This window comes from Lontra canadensis, unplaced genomic scaffold (genome assembly GCF_010015895.1).
Source record: "Lontra canadensis isolate GAN:19392208 unplaced genomic scaffold, GSC_riverotter_1.0 scaffold12, whole genome shotgun sequence".
In the NCBI taxonomy this organism is placed as follows: Eukaryota; Metazoa; Chordata; class Mammalia; order Carnivora; family Mustelidae; genus Lontra; species Lontra canadensis.
In genome coordinates, this window is record NW_022631006.1 from 18959847 (window position 1) to 18976297 (window position 16451).

Here is a 16451-nt window from a genome sequence, read left to right on the forward strand (position 1 = left end):
ACCCCGGGATCATGACCTGAGCCGAAGGCAGAGGCTTTAACCCACTGAGCCACCCAGGCGCCCCTGCATTAGCTTTTAAATAACATTATGCTATGTTCTTAACATTCACAGTTACCCCTACCAAATGTCAGGCACTCTTCTAGGTGCTAGAGGATACAGCAGTGAGCAAAATAGATAAAAATCACTGTCCCTCTGGAGGTTATACAGGATTCTAGTCTAAGAATGGGGAGAAGAGACAAATTAAATAAGTAATATACGGGGAGACTGGGTGGCTCAGTTGTTAAGCGACTGTCTTCGGCTCAGGTCATGATCCCAGGGTCCTGGAATCGAGCCCTGCATTGGGCTCCCTGCTTGAAGGGAAGCCTGCTTCTCCCTCTCCCACTCCCCCTACTTGTGTTCATTCTCTCACTGTGTATCTTTCTGTTAAATAAATAAAATCTTAAAAAATAATAAGTTATATGGTGACTCAGGGCTATGGAAATAATGTAGGAAAGGAGATTAGCAATGTTAATAAGAGTTATAAGTTTAAATAGTGTGATTAAGGACTCAATGAAAAGGTGACATTTAAGTAAAGAGAAGAGGTCAGGGAATAAGCCATATCAGAGGGAAGAATATTCCAGGCAAAGCCCTGCAGGTGGAAGCTTTCCCAGAGTGTTTGAGGGACCAGCAAGGAAGCATTAAAGCTAAAGAAAAGTGACAGAGGAGAATAAGTGAAAAATGAGATCAGAGGAGTAACTGGGGGAAGAACAAATTACTTAATGTCCACCATGGACCCTGAATATCTCTGCACGTATTTTCTGAGTATGCTAAACCACAAGGCTTAACTGTCCTCTAATTCTAAGCCACTTTGTAGCTACTCACCTAGGCAATTAATAAATAAGACAAGGTGACCACAACTTGACTACTGTATGACTCCTCGCTTCAAGAGGGTGGGTAAGGAACTGGAAATTTGGGGTTAGAAGGAGATTAGGGTTCAGTTTTGGACAAATTTAAAATCTATTAGATATCTAACTGGAGATGTTAGGTAAGGTAACTGAATATGAATCCACACTTCAAAGAAAAGGCCAAAAAGGGAGATATAAATTTGAAAGTGTAAGAAACTAAATGAGCTGAGCAAGTAAGTTTTTTTTTTAAAGATGATAACCAAGATGTGAGCCCTGGAGCATTCTAACATTGAAAGGTAGGAGGGTTAGGAGGAACTAGCACACAGTAGTTAGGACAGACCCTGAGATAGGAGTAGAACTAGGAGAATGTGATGTCCTGAAAGCAAGTGGTAAAATGGGTTCAGTTCAAGAGCAAGAAAGTAATCAACAATAGCATAGGGGCTGAGAGATCATGTAGAATGAGAAGACTGCTAGATTTAGCAATGTGGAGATAATATGGTCACAAAGTTTAATTCTAGAAGAGTAATGAGGACAAAAGCTATTGAATTTAAGAAAAACTGGGAGGAGATTAACTGTAGACATTAATTGTAGACATTAATTGTAGACACTGTAGACATTGTTCCACTCTAAAGAAACATACATTTATGAATGATGGGAAAATGCATATGCTTAATCCTGTCAAGTACAGTCAATTGACATACTTTGCTCATGAAAAAATAAAATAGTACAACCACTGGAAAGAGCCCTAACACTTTAAATGTATAGGATATACATAAAGACAGATAATATATATCTCTAGAAAGAAATACACCAAAATGTTTTGTGTTGTTTTTTAAGATTTTTATTTACTTATTTGACAGAGACACAATGAGAGAGGGAACACAAACAGGGGGAGTGGAGAGAGAGGCAGGCTTCCTGCTGAGCAGGGGGCCCAATGAAGGGCTCACTCCCAGGACCCTGGGATCATGACGGGAGCAGAAGGCAAATGCTTAACAACTGAGCCACCCAAAAGCCCCTACAACAAAATATTAAAGCAGTGTTATCACAGCATTATGTAATTAAAGCTGACTTGCTCTTTAATACTCCTTACATTCTTCAAATGCTCTACAATGAACATGTTTAACTTTTATAATTAATAGCTTTTTAACTGCCCCAGAAGCTATATCTAAATATTGCTCCTAAGGAAACACCTTCAGGCTGAGAAAACATTTTATGCACCAAAATTTTACCCTAGTTTCTTTAAATAGTAATAGTAACACCCAAGTTTCCAACAACAGGGGATAGTAAAAGTTTAAGGAAATGTATAGTATAGAGCGAGCGAGAGACAGAGCGCACAAGCAGGGCAAGTGGCAAGAGGAAGAGGGAGAAGTAGGCTCTCCAATGAGCAGGGAGCCCAATACGGGGCTCAATCCCAGGACCCTGGGATCATGACCTGAGGGGAAGGCAGACGCCTAACCAACTGAGCCACCCAGGTGCCCCTGTTTTCTTGATTTAGAAGGATGTTAATTAACTGGAAAAGCGTTTATATTAAAATGTTAACTAAATAAAACTGAATATTAGACTAGTCAGATACGTTTCTCTCTTTGCCTTTCTAATCTCTTCTAAAACAACAGTAAAATCATTTTTAAAAAGGAAAAAGATGACAATGAAGCCTAAAGAAAGGAAAAGAAGGGACAAGAGGATTAGTAAAGGACACAAAAACAAAAGATGTCAACAAATTTTATAATTTAGGAAATGTTTTAGTGATTAGCAGAACAGAGAAGGGACAAATTAAAAGACTGGCAGAGTTGGGGATGTACCAAAAAGAAGAGGCAATTTTACTTGATTGAGTTAATGTGTGAAAGCAATTGTCTATTCACATTCTTTCATTTCACAAATATCTCCTAAGTGCCTTCTAATTCTAGGTGCCAGATTCTGTAATATGCATAGACTATAAAAAGTGAAAAAGTCCCTTAAGAAGCTCACCTCCTATCTTCTAGATTTCCATTTTGAAGTGTGTAAAGTAGGCTAACGTATTCTGCCTATCATATAAACCAATACTGTCATTCTGCATTGAACACACCAACTGTTTCTAGCTAATTCTAAAAAGTGATACCAATGGGGCGCCTGGGTGGTTCAGTGGGTTAAGCCTTTGCCTTTGGCTCGGGTCATGGTTTCAGGGTCCTAGGATCGAGCCACACATCTGGCTCTCTGCTCAGCAGGGAGCCTTCTTCCCCCACCTCTCTCTGTCTGCCTCTCTGCCTACTTGTGATCTCTCTGTGTATGTCAAATAACAAATAAAATCTTAAAAAAAAAAAAATGTGATACCAAACGTCACTATACATTTCCTTAGGAGGTCTATAATTATAATAACTCAGATAAACAGACCTCTTTGGCAACCCTTTAGACAACTTTGTACTTATGTTAAAAATTTGCCTATTGGAGTATCTGGAAGGCTCAGTCGGTTGAGCGTCTGCCTTTGGTTCAGGTCATGATCCAGGGGGTCTTGGGATTGAGCCCCACTTTGGGCTCCTTGCTCAGCAAGAAGCCTCCTTCTCCTTCTACCTCTGCCTGCTGCTCCCCCTGCTTGTGCACTCTCTGTCAAATGAATATATCAAATCTTTAAAAAAAATTTTGCCTGGGGTGCCTGGGTGGCTCAGTGGGTTAAAGCCTCTGCCTTCGGCTCAGGTCATGATCCCGGGGTCCTGGGATCGAGCCCCACGTCAGGCTCTCTGCTCAGCAGGGAGCCTGCTTCCCTTCCTCTCTATCTCTGCCTGCCTCTCTGCCTACTTGTGATCTCTGTCAAATAAATAAATAAAACCTTAAAAAATTTTTTTTGCCTATTAACACATTATTTAGTGGTTTTTAGTTTTCACTGCTTTGACTTTGCATGTTTCTAGAGGTATTTCTTTTAGAGAAATACTAAAACTTCAATATTCTGGGGCACCTGGGTGGCTCAGTTGGTTAAGCATCTGCCGTCGACTCAAGTCAGGATCTCAGGGTCCCTGCTCAGCGGGAAGAGTTTGCTTCTCCCTCTCCCCCTAACCCCACTCATTGTTACACATGCATGATCTCTCTCAAATACATAAAATCTTAAAAAAAAAAACTTTAATATTCTATTTTATGAAAAAGTATTACTTACTTCACTCAGCTTTTTATGTGAACCACAATGGGAAATATTTCCACTCAGAATGACCATGACGTTATGGGATTGCTAAAGTGAGCAAGGTTTCCATTAATAACATTAAAATTCATTTGCATCAATGAATTGAAGAAAGTAAACTGACTAAAAAGGTTAAATGACCGGTATTAAGCTCATCTCTAGTCAAAACTAGAAAACATAAGAGAAATAGTTCCTAGCAGCAGAAAACCAAGGAACAGAAATACAGTGATGATTCCCATCTTCCAGATGGATATATGCAACATTTGGATAACATAATGGTGGTCATATGATTAAAAAAAAAAAAAAAAACTACAAGAAAAATAAGAGCCAATCATCCAACTAAGTGGTTCCCCATATTATAACTTAATAGTTAATATCACTCTCCTAATAACAAGGTCCTTCCTACCACAATTTATATCAACATGTAATAAATTAAGTGGTAGTGGTAGTGGTAGTAAATTAAGTGGTAGTAGGATTATCAAGAGCTTTTGCTTAAACCCAAAGGACAACTGAGAGATTTACTAGATTTATAAAGTAGTGGTACACATGCTCACAGTTGGAAGAATATTGTTAAAATGTTCACACCACCTAAAGCAATCTACAGACTCAATGCAATCACTATCAAAACACCAGTAAGACTTTCCATAAAACTAGAATAATTATAAAACTAGTACAGAATCGCAAAAGACCCAAACAATCAAAGCAATCGAGAAAGAACAACAAAGCTGGAGGTATCACAATCCCAGATTTCAAACTATGCTATAAAGCTTCAAATGAAAATACTTTGTTACCGGCACAAAAAGAGACACATAGATCAATGAAATAGAATAGACAACACAGAAATAAACCCACAATCATATGCTCAATTAATTGACCACAAAGGAGGCAAGAACAAACAACTGGAAAAGACAGTCTGTCCAATGAAAGGTGTTGGGAAAACTGGATGGCTGGCTACACGCAAAAGAATGACATTGGACCACTTTCTTACACCACATACAAAAGTAGAGATTGAGCTGTGTGCTCAGCAGGGATTCTCCGTAATATTCTCCTCCTCTCCCTCTGCCTCTCTCCCTACTCTCTCTCTCTCTCTCAAATAAATCTTCTTTAAAAAAATATGAATTAAAAACCTAAATGTAAAACATGAAACCCTAAAACTCCTAAAAGAAAATATAGCCAGCAATCTCTTGGATTATCAACCTCAGCAATATTTTCTCATCTGTCTCCTTGGGCAAGGGAAATAAAAGCAAAACTTAACTACTGGGACTAGATACATTGAACTAAAAAGCTTTCCCATAGCAAAAACAAAAACAAAAATAAAAAAAACCTATTAACAAAACAGAATGGGAGAAGATATTTGCAAACAATATATCTGATAGGGAGTTAATATCCAAAATATACAAAGAACTCACACAATTCAACACCAAAGAACAACCACCAGGGCACCTGGGTGGCTCAGTCAGTCAGGTGTCTGCTTTTAGCTCAGGTCATGATCCCAGGGTCCTGGTACTGAGCCCTGCATCAGGTTCCTTGGTCATCGAGGAGCCTGCTTTTCCCTGTCTTCCCCACTCATGCTCTCTCTTGCTATCTCTGCCCCTCTCTCTCTCAAATAAATAAGTAAAATCTTTTTCAAAAATTAAAAATTTTTTAAAAAAATAAAAATGGGCAGAGGGCCTAAATAGGCATTTTTTCCAAAGACATACAGACGGCCCACTGACACATGAAAAGATGTTCAAGTCACTAATCATCAAGGAAATGCAAATCAAAACCACAATGAGCTATCACCTCATACTAGTCAGAATCAAAAAATATCAAGTAATATTAAAAAGACAAGCAATAACCAGTGCTGGTGAGGATGTGGAGAAAAGAGAACCCTCCTGAACTGGTGACAGAAATGTAAACTGGAGCAGCCACTCTGGAAAACAGTATGGAGGTTCCCCAAAACTTTAAAAATAGAAATACCAAGTGACCCACTAATTCCACTTTGGAGTATTCACGCAAAGAAAACAAAAACACTAATCCAATAAGATGTATGTACCCATATTCTTACTGCACCATTAAGTACAACAGCCAAGATAGGGAAGTAACATAAGGTTCCATCCATAGATAAACAGATAAGGTAGCCAACCAATACTTGTATCAGACAAAACAGACTTTGAAACAAAGGCTGTAACAAGGGACAAGGGCATTACATAATGATAAAGGGGTCAATCCAACAAGAGGAAATAATTTTTTTTTTTTAGAATTTTTATTTATTTATTTGACAGACAGAGATCACAAGCAGGCAGAGAGACAGGCAGAGAAGGGGAAGCAGAATCTCTGCTCAGCAGAGAGCCTGATGCAGGGCTCGATCCCAGGACCCTGAGATCATGAACCGAGCCCAAGGCAGATGCTTAACCCAATGAGCCACCCAGGCGCCCCGGAAATGAAAAATTTTAAATATCTACACCCAGGGGCACCTGGGTGGCTCAGAGGGTTAAGCCTCTGCCTTCGGCTCAGGTATGATCTCAGGATCCTGAGATCAAGCCCCACATCAGGCTCTCTGCTCAGCAGGGAGCCTGCTCCCCCCCCCCCGGCCTGCTTGCTTGTGACCTCTCTCTCTGTCAAATAAATAAAATCTTTAAATAAATAAATATCTACACCCAACATTGAAGCAATTAAGTAAATAACAGAAATATAACAGACATAACAAGAGAAACTGATAGTAATACAATAATAGTAGGGTACTTTAACATCTCATTTTAGATCAATGGACAGATTATCACAAGCAGAAAATCAATAAGGGCAAAATGTCTTTAAATGACACATTGGACCAGATGGACATGTCAGATTTTCCACCCCAAAACTACAGAATACACATTCTTTTCAAGTGCATATGGGACATTCTCCAAAACAGATCACATGCTAGACCACAAAACAACCTTCAATAAATTTAAGAAAACTGAAATCATAGCATTCACCTTTTCCAACCACAGTGGTATGAAACTAGAAATCAATCACAAGAAAAAAAAATGAGAAGAACACAAACACACAGAGGCTAAACTACAACATTAAACATCCAATGAGTCGAGGAAGCAAAGAAGATAGATGAATGGATAAAGATGTAGTATATACATACAATGGAATATTATTCAGGCTTCAAAAAGGAAGTATATTCTAACACAGGCTATAATATTGATGAACCTTGAAAACATGCCACGTAAAATAAGCTAGACACAAAAGGACAAATAGTTTACATGATTCAACTTATATGAGGTAACTCATAAACTTAAGTTCATTGAGACAAAAAGTAGAATGGTAATTACAAGGACTAGAGAAAAAGAGAATGGAAAATTTGTGTTTAGTGGGTAAAGAGTTTCAGTTTGGACAGATGAAAAAGTTCTGGAGACAGATGATAGTGATGCATAACAATGTGAATGTTTTTGTACTATTATGTACTATTAAAAATGGTTAAATTGGTAAACTGGTAAATTTTGTTATGCATATTTACCACAATAAAAAGTGGTGTTTGTTAACATTCTCAAAGAAGCATCGTAGATAAAATTTGAGTAGAATTGCTAAGATATTAAAAAAAAATAAACAAAGGAATTGCTAAGACATGACTTTATCCTCTCCTCTGAAAAGAATCTGGTATATCATAAGGATCAGCTAAGGCTAAACAACCCTTGTAAGAGCGCCTGGGTGGCTCAGTCAGCTAAGCATCGGGAAGACTCTTGATTTTGGCTCAGGTCACGATCTCAGGGTCATAAGATCCAGCCTGCTTATGATTCTCTGGCCACACCTGGGTTAAGTGGTTAAGCGGCTGCCTTCAGCTCAGGTCATGATCCCAGGGTGCTGGGATCAAACTCCGCATCGGGCTCCCTGCTTGGCAGGAAGCCTGCTTCTCCCTCTCCCACTCCCCCTGCTTGTGTTCCCTCTCTCGCTGTATCTCTTTCTGTCAAATAAATAAATACAATCTTTTTTTTTTTAAGATTTTATTTATTTATTTGAAGGAGAGGCAGTGAGAGAGAGCATGAGCGAGGAGAAGGTCAGAGGGAGAAGCAGACTCCCCGTGGAGCTGGGAGCCCGATGCGGGACTCGATCCCGGGACTCCGAGATCATGACCTGAGCTGAAAGCAGTCGTCCAACCAACTGAGCCACCCAGGCATCCCTAAATAAATAAAATCTTAAAAAAAAAAAAAAAAAAAAGATTCTCTCTTCCTCTCCCTCCATCCCCCCACCCTGCTTGCACTCTCTCCCTCTCGAAAAACAAAACTAAAAAAAAACCACCTCTGTAAAGAATAAACCATAATGCTCCAAGTTCACTCACTCATCTCAAGAATGATCCTTTAACATTTGTAAAATAAATAAATTATGTTCATCTATCCTCATGTCCATTAATGGTCCTAGTTGTTTTGTGTTTTTTTGTTTTTTTTTTTCAAAGATTTTATTTATTTGAGAAAGAGACAATGAGAGAGAGCATGAGCGAGGAGAAGGTCAGAGGGAGAAACAGACTCCCCGTGGAGCTGGGAGCCCTATGCGGGACTCGATCCAGGAACTCCGGGATCATGACCTGAGTCGTACAACCAACGGAGCCACCCAGGCGTCCCTGTTGTTGTTTTTTTTTTTTTTTTTTAAGATTTTTTTTATTTATTTATTTATTTGAAAGAGACAGCACAAACACCAGCAGTGGCAGAAGAAGAGGGAGAAGGAGACTCCTCGCTGAGCAGGGAGCCCAATGCAGGACTGGGTCCCAAGACCCAGAGATCAAGACCCAAGCCAAAGACAGGTGCTTAACCAACCCAGCCACACAGGCCCCCAATGGTACTGATTTTCAAGATAATCCACACTGTGGTCTCAAAGAGCTCCTTCATCATCTATTTCCCTTCATTTCCTGCTATAAACATTCCCTTCAATCACAATGGTTTACTACTACATCCTAACATACTTTATACTGACTTTCCTATGTAAACTCTGCTTCTCCCTTTAGAATTCCTGTCTCTCCATTTTTACAGCACAGTAGGCAAGATGTAGAACTTTGAACCAAGAGAGTCTGAGTTCAAATCCTTCCTGCACCAGTACTTAACTTTGTGACCTGAAACAAAAAGCACTTTGAAAGCAAAACTAGCACTGCCTTGTCACCACCATTATGAGTAAATGTCACATCCCATAAACAGGGGAAAAGGAAATACTTAGCATTTTGAAATAAATAAAAAATAAGTCATACTCCTAATACATCCAACCTCCCAAATAACTAAAATCTTGAGCATTTTCTATTAACACTTTTTCCCCTAATTTTAACAATGCAGTATCCAAAAAATGTTATACCCTTTGTGGATATAATAATATTAGAAAATTGCTATTTTTCTACCAGGACAGACTAATATAAACTCAGTAACGCTGGTGATTTCATGTTTTTTCCAAATAAGTACCTATCTGTTTTTTTAAGATTTTTTAAAAAGATTTTTATTTATTTACTTATTTGACAGAGAGAGAGCGCGAGAGATCACAAGTAGGCAGAGAGGAGGGAAGCAGGCTCCCCACTGAGCAGAGAGCCCAATGCGGGGCTCTATCCACCGACGCTGAGATCATGACCTGAGCTGAAGGCAGAGGCTTAACCCACTGAGCCACCCCTGTGCCCCAAGATTTTCTTTTTCTAAAGTGATCTCTATACCCTATGTGGGGCTTGAACTCACAACCCTGAGAACAAGAGTTGTACACTCCAACTAAGCCAGCCAGGTGTGTCGTTCCCCCCCCGCGCTCCCTGGGTATTCTTTAATTTTTTCTTTTTAAGATTTTATTTATTTATTTTAGAAAGAGAAAGCGTATGTACATACATGCTAGTGTGAGCTTGGGTAACAAAAGAGGGGGAGGGAAAAGAAGAGAATCTCAAGCAGATTCCCCACTTGTCACCAACCCAGACAACACAGGCCTCAATCCCACGACCCTGAGATCATGACCTGAGCTGAAGGCAGAGGCTTAACCCACTAGGCCACCCAGGTGCCCCTCCAGACCTTTTTTTTAAAAAATGATTTTCATACATATATATAGACCCCTCAAAAACATACACACTCATCTCTAGTTTCTTCATTTCTACAACACAAATGGAAACTGTAACTGTCTTAAAGGGTTACTATAAAGATTAAATGAGAAAAAAGTACATAAAATGCTACGTGCATAGTCAGCACAAAGAAAAATCCCATTCATCTTTTAGGGTCCAGCTCAAATTACACCTTCTTCACCCAGTTTTCTCAGACTGTTCTACTACTGGGAATTTCTTTTTTCTCCAGTGAAGTTTCTCCAACATTCAGGGACATATCATCTAGTGCCTTGGGTCATGGCCCATCTTAAAGCTGGCAAACTTGTGGAGAGCAGAAATTCAGTCTCAGCATTCTTCAGAATTGGCAAAGGGATCTACACAAAGTAGGTATTAAAATACTGAATATTTCTAAGAAACAGAAGCCTATATAAGGTTTCTTCCCAATACACCTAAAATTCCAATGTTAACAGACTCTGACTATTTTAAGAGAAGCTAAGTTACCAAACACATAATAAAAGCTAACTGCTATTAAGTGGAAACACAAAATCCCACTGATAAAGCATTGTCTATTTTTTCTCTCCAACGAGAGTTAAGTGCTTAAGAGGAAAGCAAATCTAACAACTTTTTTTGGGGTTTTTTTTGTATTTTTTTGTATTTTTAATGATCTATCAGCTTTAACAATTCATGCATCAAGCAAGCAGCATCCAATCTAGCAGATAGAAAGGAGCTCCAAGGAGATACACAGGCAGAGAGGAGCAGAATAAAGGAAGTTATACTAGCAAAAAAGTGGTTATGGCAAGGTCACTTTTCTTTAGGGAGCCAGGGGTTTATCAGGCAGATTATCTAACTACTGCTGATCCAGTGATTCCTGATTGGTTAAGATTCCGTTTCTCCAAAAGCCAAAATTGAGATTAAGATAAATCTCCATGGGATTAGCATAAATCAGTCTACTTTGGCCTCTTTTGTGCTCTTGTTTAACAATTCCCTGTTTTGATCAGACTCTCAGCCTAATAATATTTTTTAATATTTTATTTATTTATTTACTTGTCAGAGAGATAGAGAGAGCGCGTGCGCACAAGCAGGGGGAGCAGCAGGCAGAGGGAGAAGCAGGCTCCCTGCCAAGCAAGAAGCCCAATGCAGGACTCTATCCCAGGACTCTGGGATGGTGACCCAAGCTGAAGGCAGCACTTACCCAACTGAGCCACCCAGGCATTCCCAGCCTAATAATTTTATTAATGAAATACAGTTGGCCCTTGTACAGCACAATGCAGGAGATAAGAGTACCGACCCTCATGCAGTCAAAAATCCACATATAATTTTTGACTCCCCAAAACATTTACAAATAGCCTACTATTGACAGAAAGACTTAGCAATAACAAACAGCTGATTAACCCATATTTGTATATGTGCCACATACTGTATTCTTACCACAAAGTAAGCTAGAGGAAAGAATATGTTTAAAAAAATCATAAGGAAAAGAAAATACACTTACAGTACTGTACCACATTTATTGAAAAAAATTGGGATGTAAGTGGACCCCACACACAGTTCAAACCCGTGCTGTTCAAGGGTAAATGCATATGCTGGGGCACTTTGGTGGCACAGTTAAGCTTCCAACTCTTGATTTCAGCTCAGGTCATGGGATTGAGTGTGTCAGGCTCCATGCTGGGTGTAGCCCACTTGAGATTCTCTCTCTCTCCCTCCACAACTCCCAACACCAAAAATACACTCATGTGCACGCTGTCCAAAAAAAAAAATCTTAAAAAACGTAAATGCAGAAATGGTGTTACAGAGACACAAATAGGCTTATATGATAAATATATTCCTTAAAACTCACACCTAAGTTATTTCATTTTAAGTATACTAGAGAAAGCCAAAAAGGAAAAAACTAAGAGATACACACCTGTAACTACATAAAAATAGTAACTGTTTAAAACTAAAGTAGGATAATTCATTAATTAAATAATTTAAGTGGCAGATTGGAGAAAAATCCCTAAATAGACAAATTATCAACCATGACACATAATCCTAAAAACAAAGGAAAAAAGAAAACCACTTAGGGGCGCCTGGGTGGCTCAGTGGGTTAAAGTCTTTGCCTTCAGCTCAGGTCATGATCGCAGGGAGCCTGCTTCCTTTCCTCTCCCTCTGCCTGCCTCTCTGCCTACTTGTGATCTCTATCTGTCAAATAAATAAATAGAATCTTGGGAAAAAAAAAAGAAAATTAAAAAAAAGAAAAAGAAAACAATTCAATATAAAATACGTAAAAATGTATAAAATATGCAAAGGATGGGGCGCTGGGTGGCTCAGTCATTAGGTGTCTGCCTTCGGCTGGTGTCATGATCCTGGAGTCCCGGGAGTCTCCCTCTACCACTCCCCACCCCACCCTCCCCACCCCCTCACCCCCACCTTATGTTCCCTTCCCTCCCTCTCTCTCTCTCTCTCTCTGTCAAATAAATAAATAAAATTTTAAAAAATAAAATAAAATATGCAAAGGATATAAACAGGCAGTCACATACAAAGAATACACGTCAATAACTCACTAAAAAAATGCTTGATCTCGCTAGAAGTTAGAAAATGCAAATTAAACTCAACAACAAAATACCATTTTTGACCTATCAGATTAACAAAAATAAAAAAGACTTAACCACTACTGGTAAAGCTAAAGGGAAACAAGAACTCATACTTCTGGCGGGAATGTAAATTTGTCTTTTTTTACTCTCTATTCCAGCAATTACACGTGTAGAAATGTATTCTACAAAAGTAGAACAGCAAAAATTTTTTAAAGTCTAAACTGACTTTTATCTGCAATATCAGCCTAGGACTTACTAATTCTCCCTGATCAAGGACACTATTGGTCCTAGACTCCAGGGTAAGGCTGAATTTATTGATTCCCAACTAGGGCCACCTACAAAATGTAAGTAATAGCAGCTCTATCATCACACTGGCAAAATGAATTTGAAAAAAATAGCCTCTGCAGTACTGTCAATCCAAAAAAGCAAAAGGAAGACAAAGCAAAATGAATCATTGAAAGTCCATTATATCTAGTCATGAAAACAATTTTGGGTATTTCTTTTCTCTGAGAGTTTTACAAAGATAAAAGAAACATGCAAGACCAGTATGAAGAAAATTACAAAGTTCTAAAAATTATAAAAACAGAAAATACGTAAAGAAATATCTCATATTCTAGGATGGTAGACTCAATTATGAAGATATCAGATTGTCACCAAACTATTTTATAGATTCAAAACAATTATAATCAAAATCCCAACAAAGGGGCGCCTGGGTGGCTCAGTGGGTTAAAGCCTCTGCCTTCGGCTCGGGTCATGATCTCAGGGTCCTGGGATCAAGCCCCGCATCAGGCTCTCTGCTCAGCAGGAAGCCTGCTTCCCCCTCTCTCTGCCTGCCTCTCTGTCTACTTGTGATCTCTCTTTCTCTGTCAAATAAATAAATAAAAATCTTTAAATAAAAAATAAAAATCCCAACAGAATGTTTTCCAAAGCTTAAAAGTCTGACTCTAAAACTGAACTAGAAATCAAAATGAGAATATCCAATAAAACTCTTAAAAAAATACAGTAAGGGATGGGGTACCTGGGTGGCTCAGTCAGATGAACTCTTGATTTTGGCCCAGGTCATGATCTCAGGATTCTTGTATCAAGCCCCACATCAGGCTCCTTGCTCTACTGAGAGTCGGCTTGAGATTCTCTTTCCCTCTCCCTCTGCCTCTGCCCCTCCTTTCTTTCTCTCTCTCTAAAATAAATAAATAAATCTTAAAAAAGAAAAAGGGGGAGCTTTCCCCACCTGCTCTCAAAACTATAAAATAGGAATCTCATATGGTATACAATATTGATGCACAAATAAATACACAGAACAGAAAGACAACTCCAAAAACGGAATAAATGGGAATTAAATATATGATAAAAGAGGCATTTCATCAGAAAGACAGAAAGTATAATGGTGGAGGTTGCCAGGGATGGGCAGGGGGATTATTTTTGTAGTAACCATACACTTTCAGTTTTACAACATGACAAGAGTTATAGGGAATGAATGGTAATGATGGCTGCACAATGTGAATGTATTTAATATCACTGAACATTTAAAAATGGTTAAAATGTTCACCACAGCATAAGGTATTATTAGAGTTGTTGAATCACTATTGTTTACACCTGAAACTATAACAATGCATGTCAACTACACTTCAATAAATAATATTTTAAGTAAAAATAACAAACAAAAAAATAAATTATTTAAAACAGTTAACATGGTATATTTTATTCTTATATATTTTACCAAAATTTTTAAAAAACAGAAGGAGGGCACTTGAGGGGTCCAGGCAGTTAACCGCCCAACTCTTGGTTTCAGCTCAGGTCATGGTCTCAGGTTCTTGAGATTGAGCACCATGTCAGGCAGGCTTCATGTTGGGTGTGGAGCCTGCTTAAGATCTCTCTCTCTCTCCCTCTGCCCCTCCCTCCACCTTCTAGCTCTTAAAAAAAAATTAAGGCACATACCAAGTTATTAACAGCAACACTGGTGAAGATGAGAAAGACTGGAGGGGAAAAGGAGGAGCAGGGTACAGAGAAGATGCCACGAAAAGAAATTTCCCTTTTCTAATGTATAATCTTTTATAACATTTGAAGTTTTCTTTACCATACATTATATTACTTACATGTTTCAAAAATGAAACTAACAAAAAAGATTTTTTAAAGACTTTTTATTTATTTATTTGTCAGAGAGAGCAGAAGCACAGAGAGCTGCAGGCAGAACAGGCAGAGCAAGAAGCAGGTTCCCCGCTGAGCAAGGAGCCCAATGTAGGACTCTATCCCAAGACCCTGGGATCATGACCCGAGTCGAAGGTAGACACTTAACCAACTGAACCACCCAGGCGTCCCAACAGAATAGAATTTTTTTTAAAGATTTTATTTATTTATTTGATAGAGAGAGATCACAAGTAGGCAAAGAGGCAGGGAGAGAGAGTGAGAGGGAAGCAAGCTCCCCGCTGAGCAGAGAGCCCGACGTGGGACTCGATCCCAGGACCCTGGAATCACGACCCGAGCCGAAGGCAGCGGCTTAACCCACTGAGCCACCCAAGCACCCCAGAATAGATTTTTAATATGGTTATCCCTCAATCAGAAATCTCAGAAAAGAGATAATTGTTATGAGAAAACTGAACAAAACCAAGGACAGCAATGGGAAGCATGCAGAATTACATAGTAGCATGCTTCTGTTTTCTGAATCAACCCTGTCTGATGAAGATTCAAAGTAAAAAAAAAAAAATGAATGTGAAAAATCTTATAAAAGTATTAAAGTTAAATGCATTTAATTACATTTGACAAATCACCTTTACTAAGAAGAAAAATATTCACTGAAATTAGATACCCAGGGCGTTTGCTTCTCCCTATTTATAATACTTATATGCGGCTCCCTCATAGGAGTAGGTCTCTCCATGACCCAGTGAAAAAGTATTATAGAAAACAGAATTTCAACTTCAGTTATATACATAGCTATTTAATCTTCGGTTGAATTGAACAGCCTTCCAACTCGCTTGCATGGCCTCATACTGTGCTTTCAGGTCATAAAGAAAAACAAAGTCAATGTCATATATTTCTTCATTGTATTTGCCTGCCTGATACTGAATTTAAAAGATGCCCAGAGAAAAATCAACCACTATCAGATTCATTTAAAAGAATATGCTCATGGGGGGCATCTGGGTGGCTCAGTCGTTAAGCGTCTGCCTTCGGCTCAGGTCATCATCCCAGTAATCTGGGATTGAGCCCCACATTGGGCTCCCTGCTCGGCGGGGAGCCTGCTTCTCCCCCTCCCACTCCCCCTGCTTATGTTCCCTCTCTCGCTGTGTATCCCTCTGTCAAATAAATAAATAAATAAAATCGATGGGACCTTCTTGCTAAAAAAAAAAAAAGAATATGCTCATGGGGCACCTGGATGGCTCTGTCGTTATGAAGCTGCCTTCAGCTTGGGTCATGATCCCAGCATCCTGGGATCCAGCTGGCATCGGGCTCCCTGCTCCGCAGGAAGCCTGCTTCTCCTTCTGCCACTCCCCCTGCTTGTGTTCCCTCTCGCTGTGTCTCTCTCTGTCAAATAAATTTTTTTAAAAATAAAAAAAAATAAAAGGATATGCTTAGGGGGGCACCTAGGTGGCTGAGGTGGTTAAGCATCTGACTTGATTTTGGCTCAGGTCACGATCTCAGCATCCTGGGAACAGCGCTGAGTTGGGCTCAGAGCTCAGCGTGGAGTCTACATCACCCTCTCCCTCTGCGCCTTCCCCTCCTCACTCGCTTGCACACACTCTCATTTTCCCTCTCTCTAAAATTTAAATAAAATTAAAAATAGAATCTCTAAAAAAAGGAAAAAAAGAATATACTCAAAAAAACTTTTTTTAAATATGCTCAGACAA

At 39.1% G+C, this 16451-nt stretch overlaps 1 protein-coding gene across 2 annotated transcripts in view; it reads right to left on the reverse strand.

Annotated features, from left to right (window-relative positions):
- Positions 1 to 16451, reverse strand: part of MGA (MAX dimerization protein MGA) — a 173705-nt gene that overhangs the window by 132616 nt on the left and 24638 nt on the right. The gene's annotated exons all lie outside the window — the stretch shown is intronic.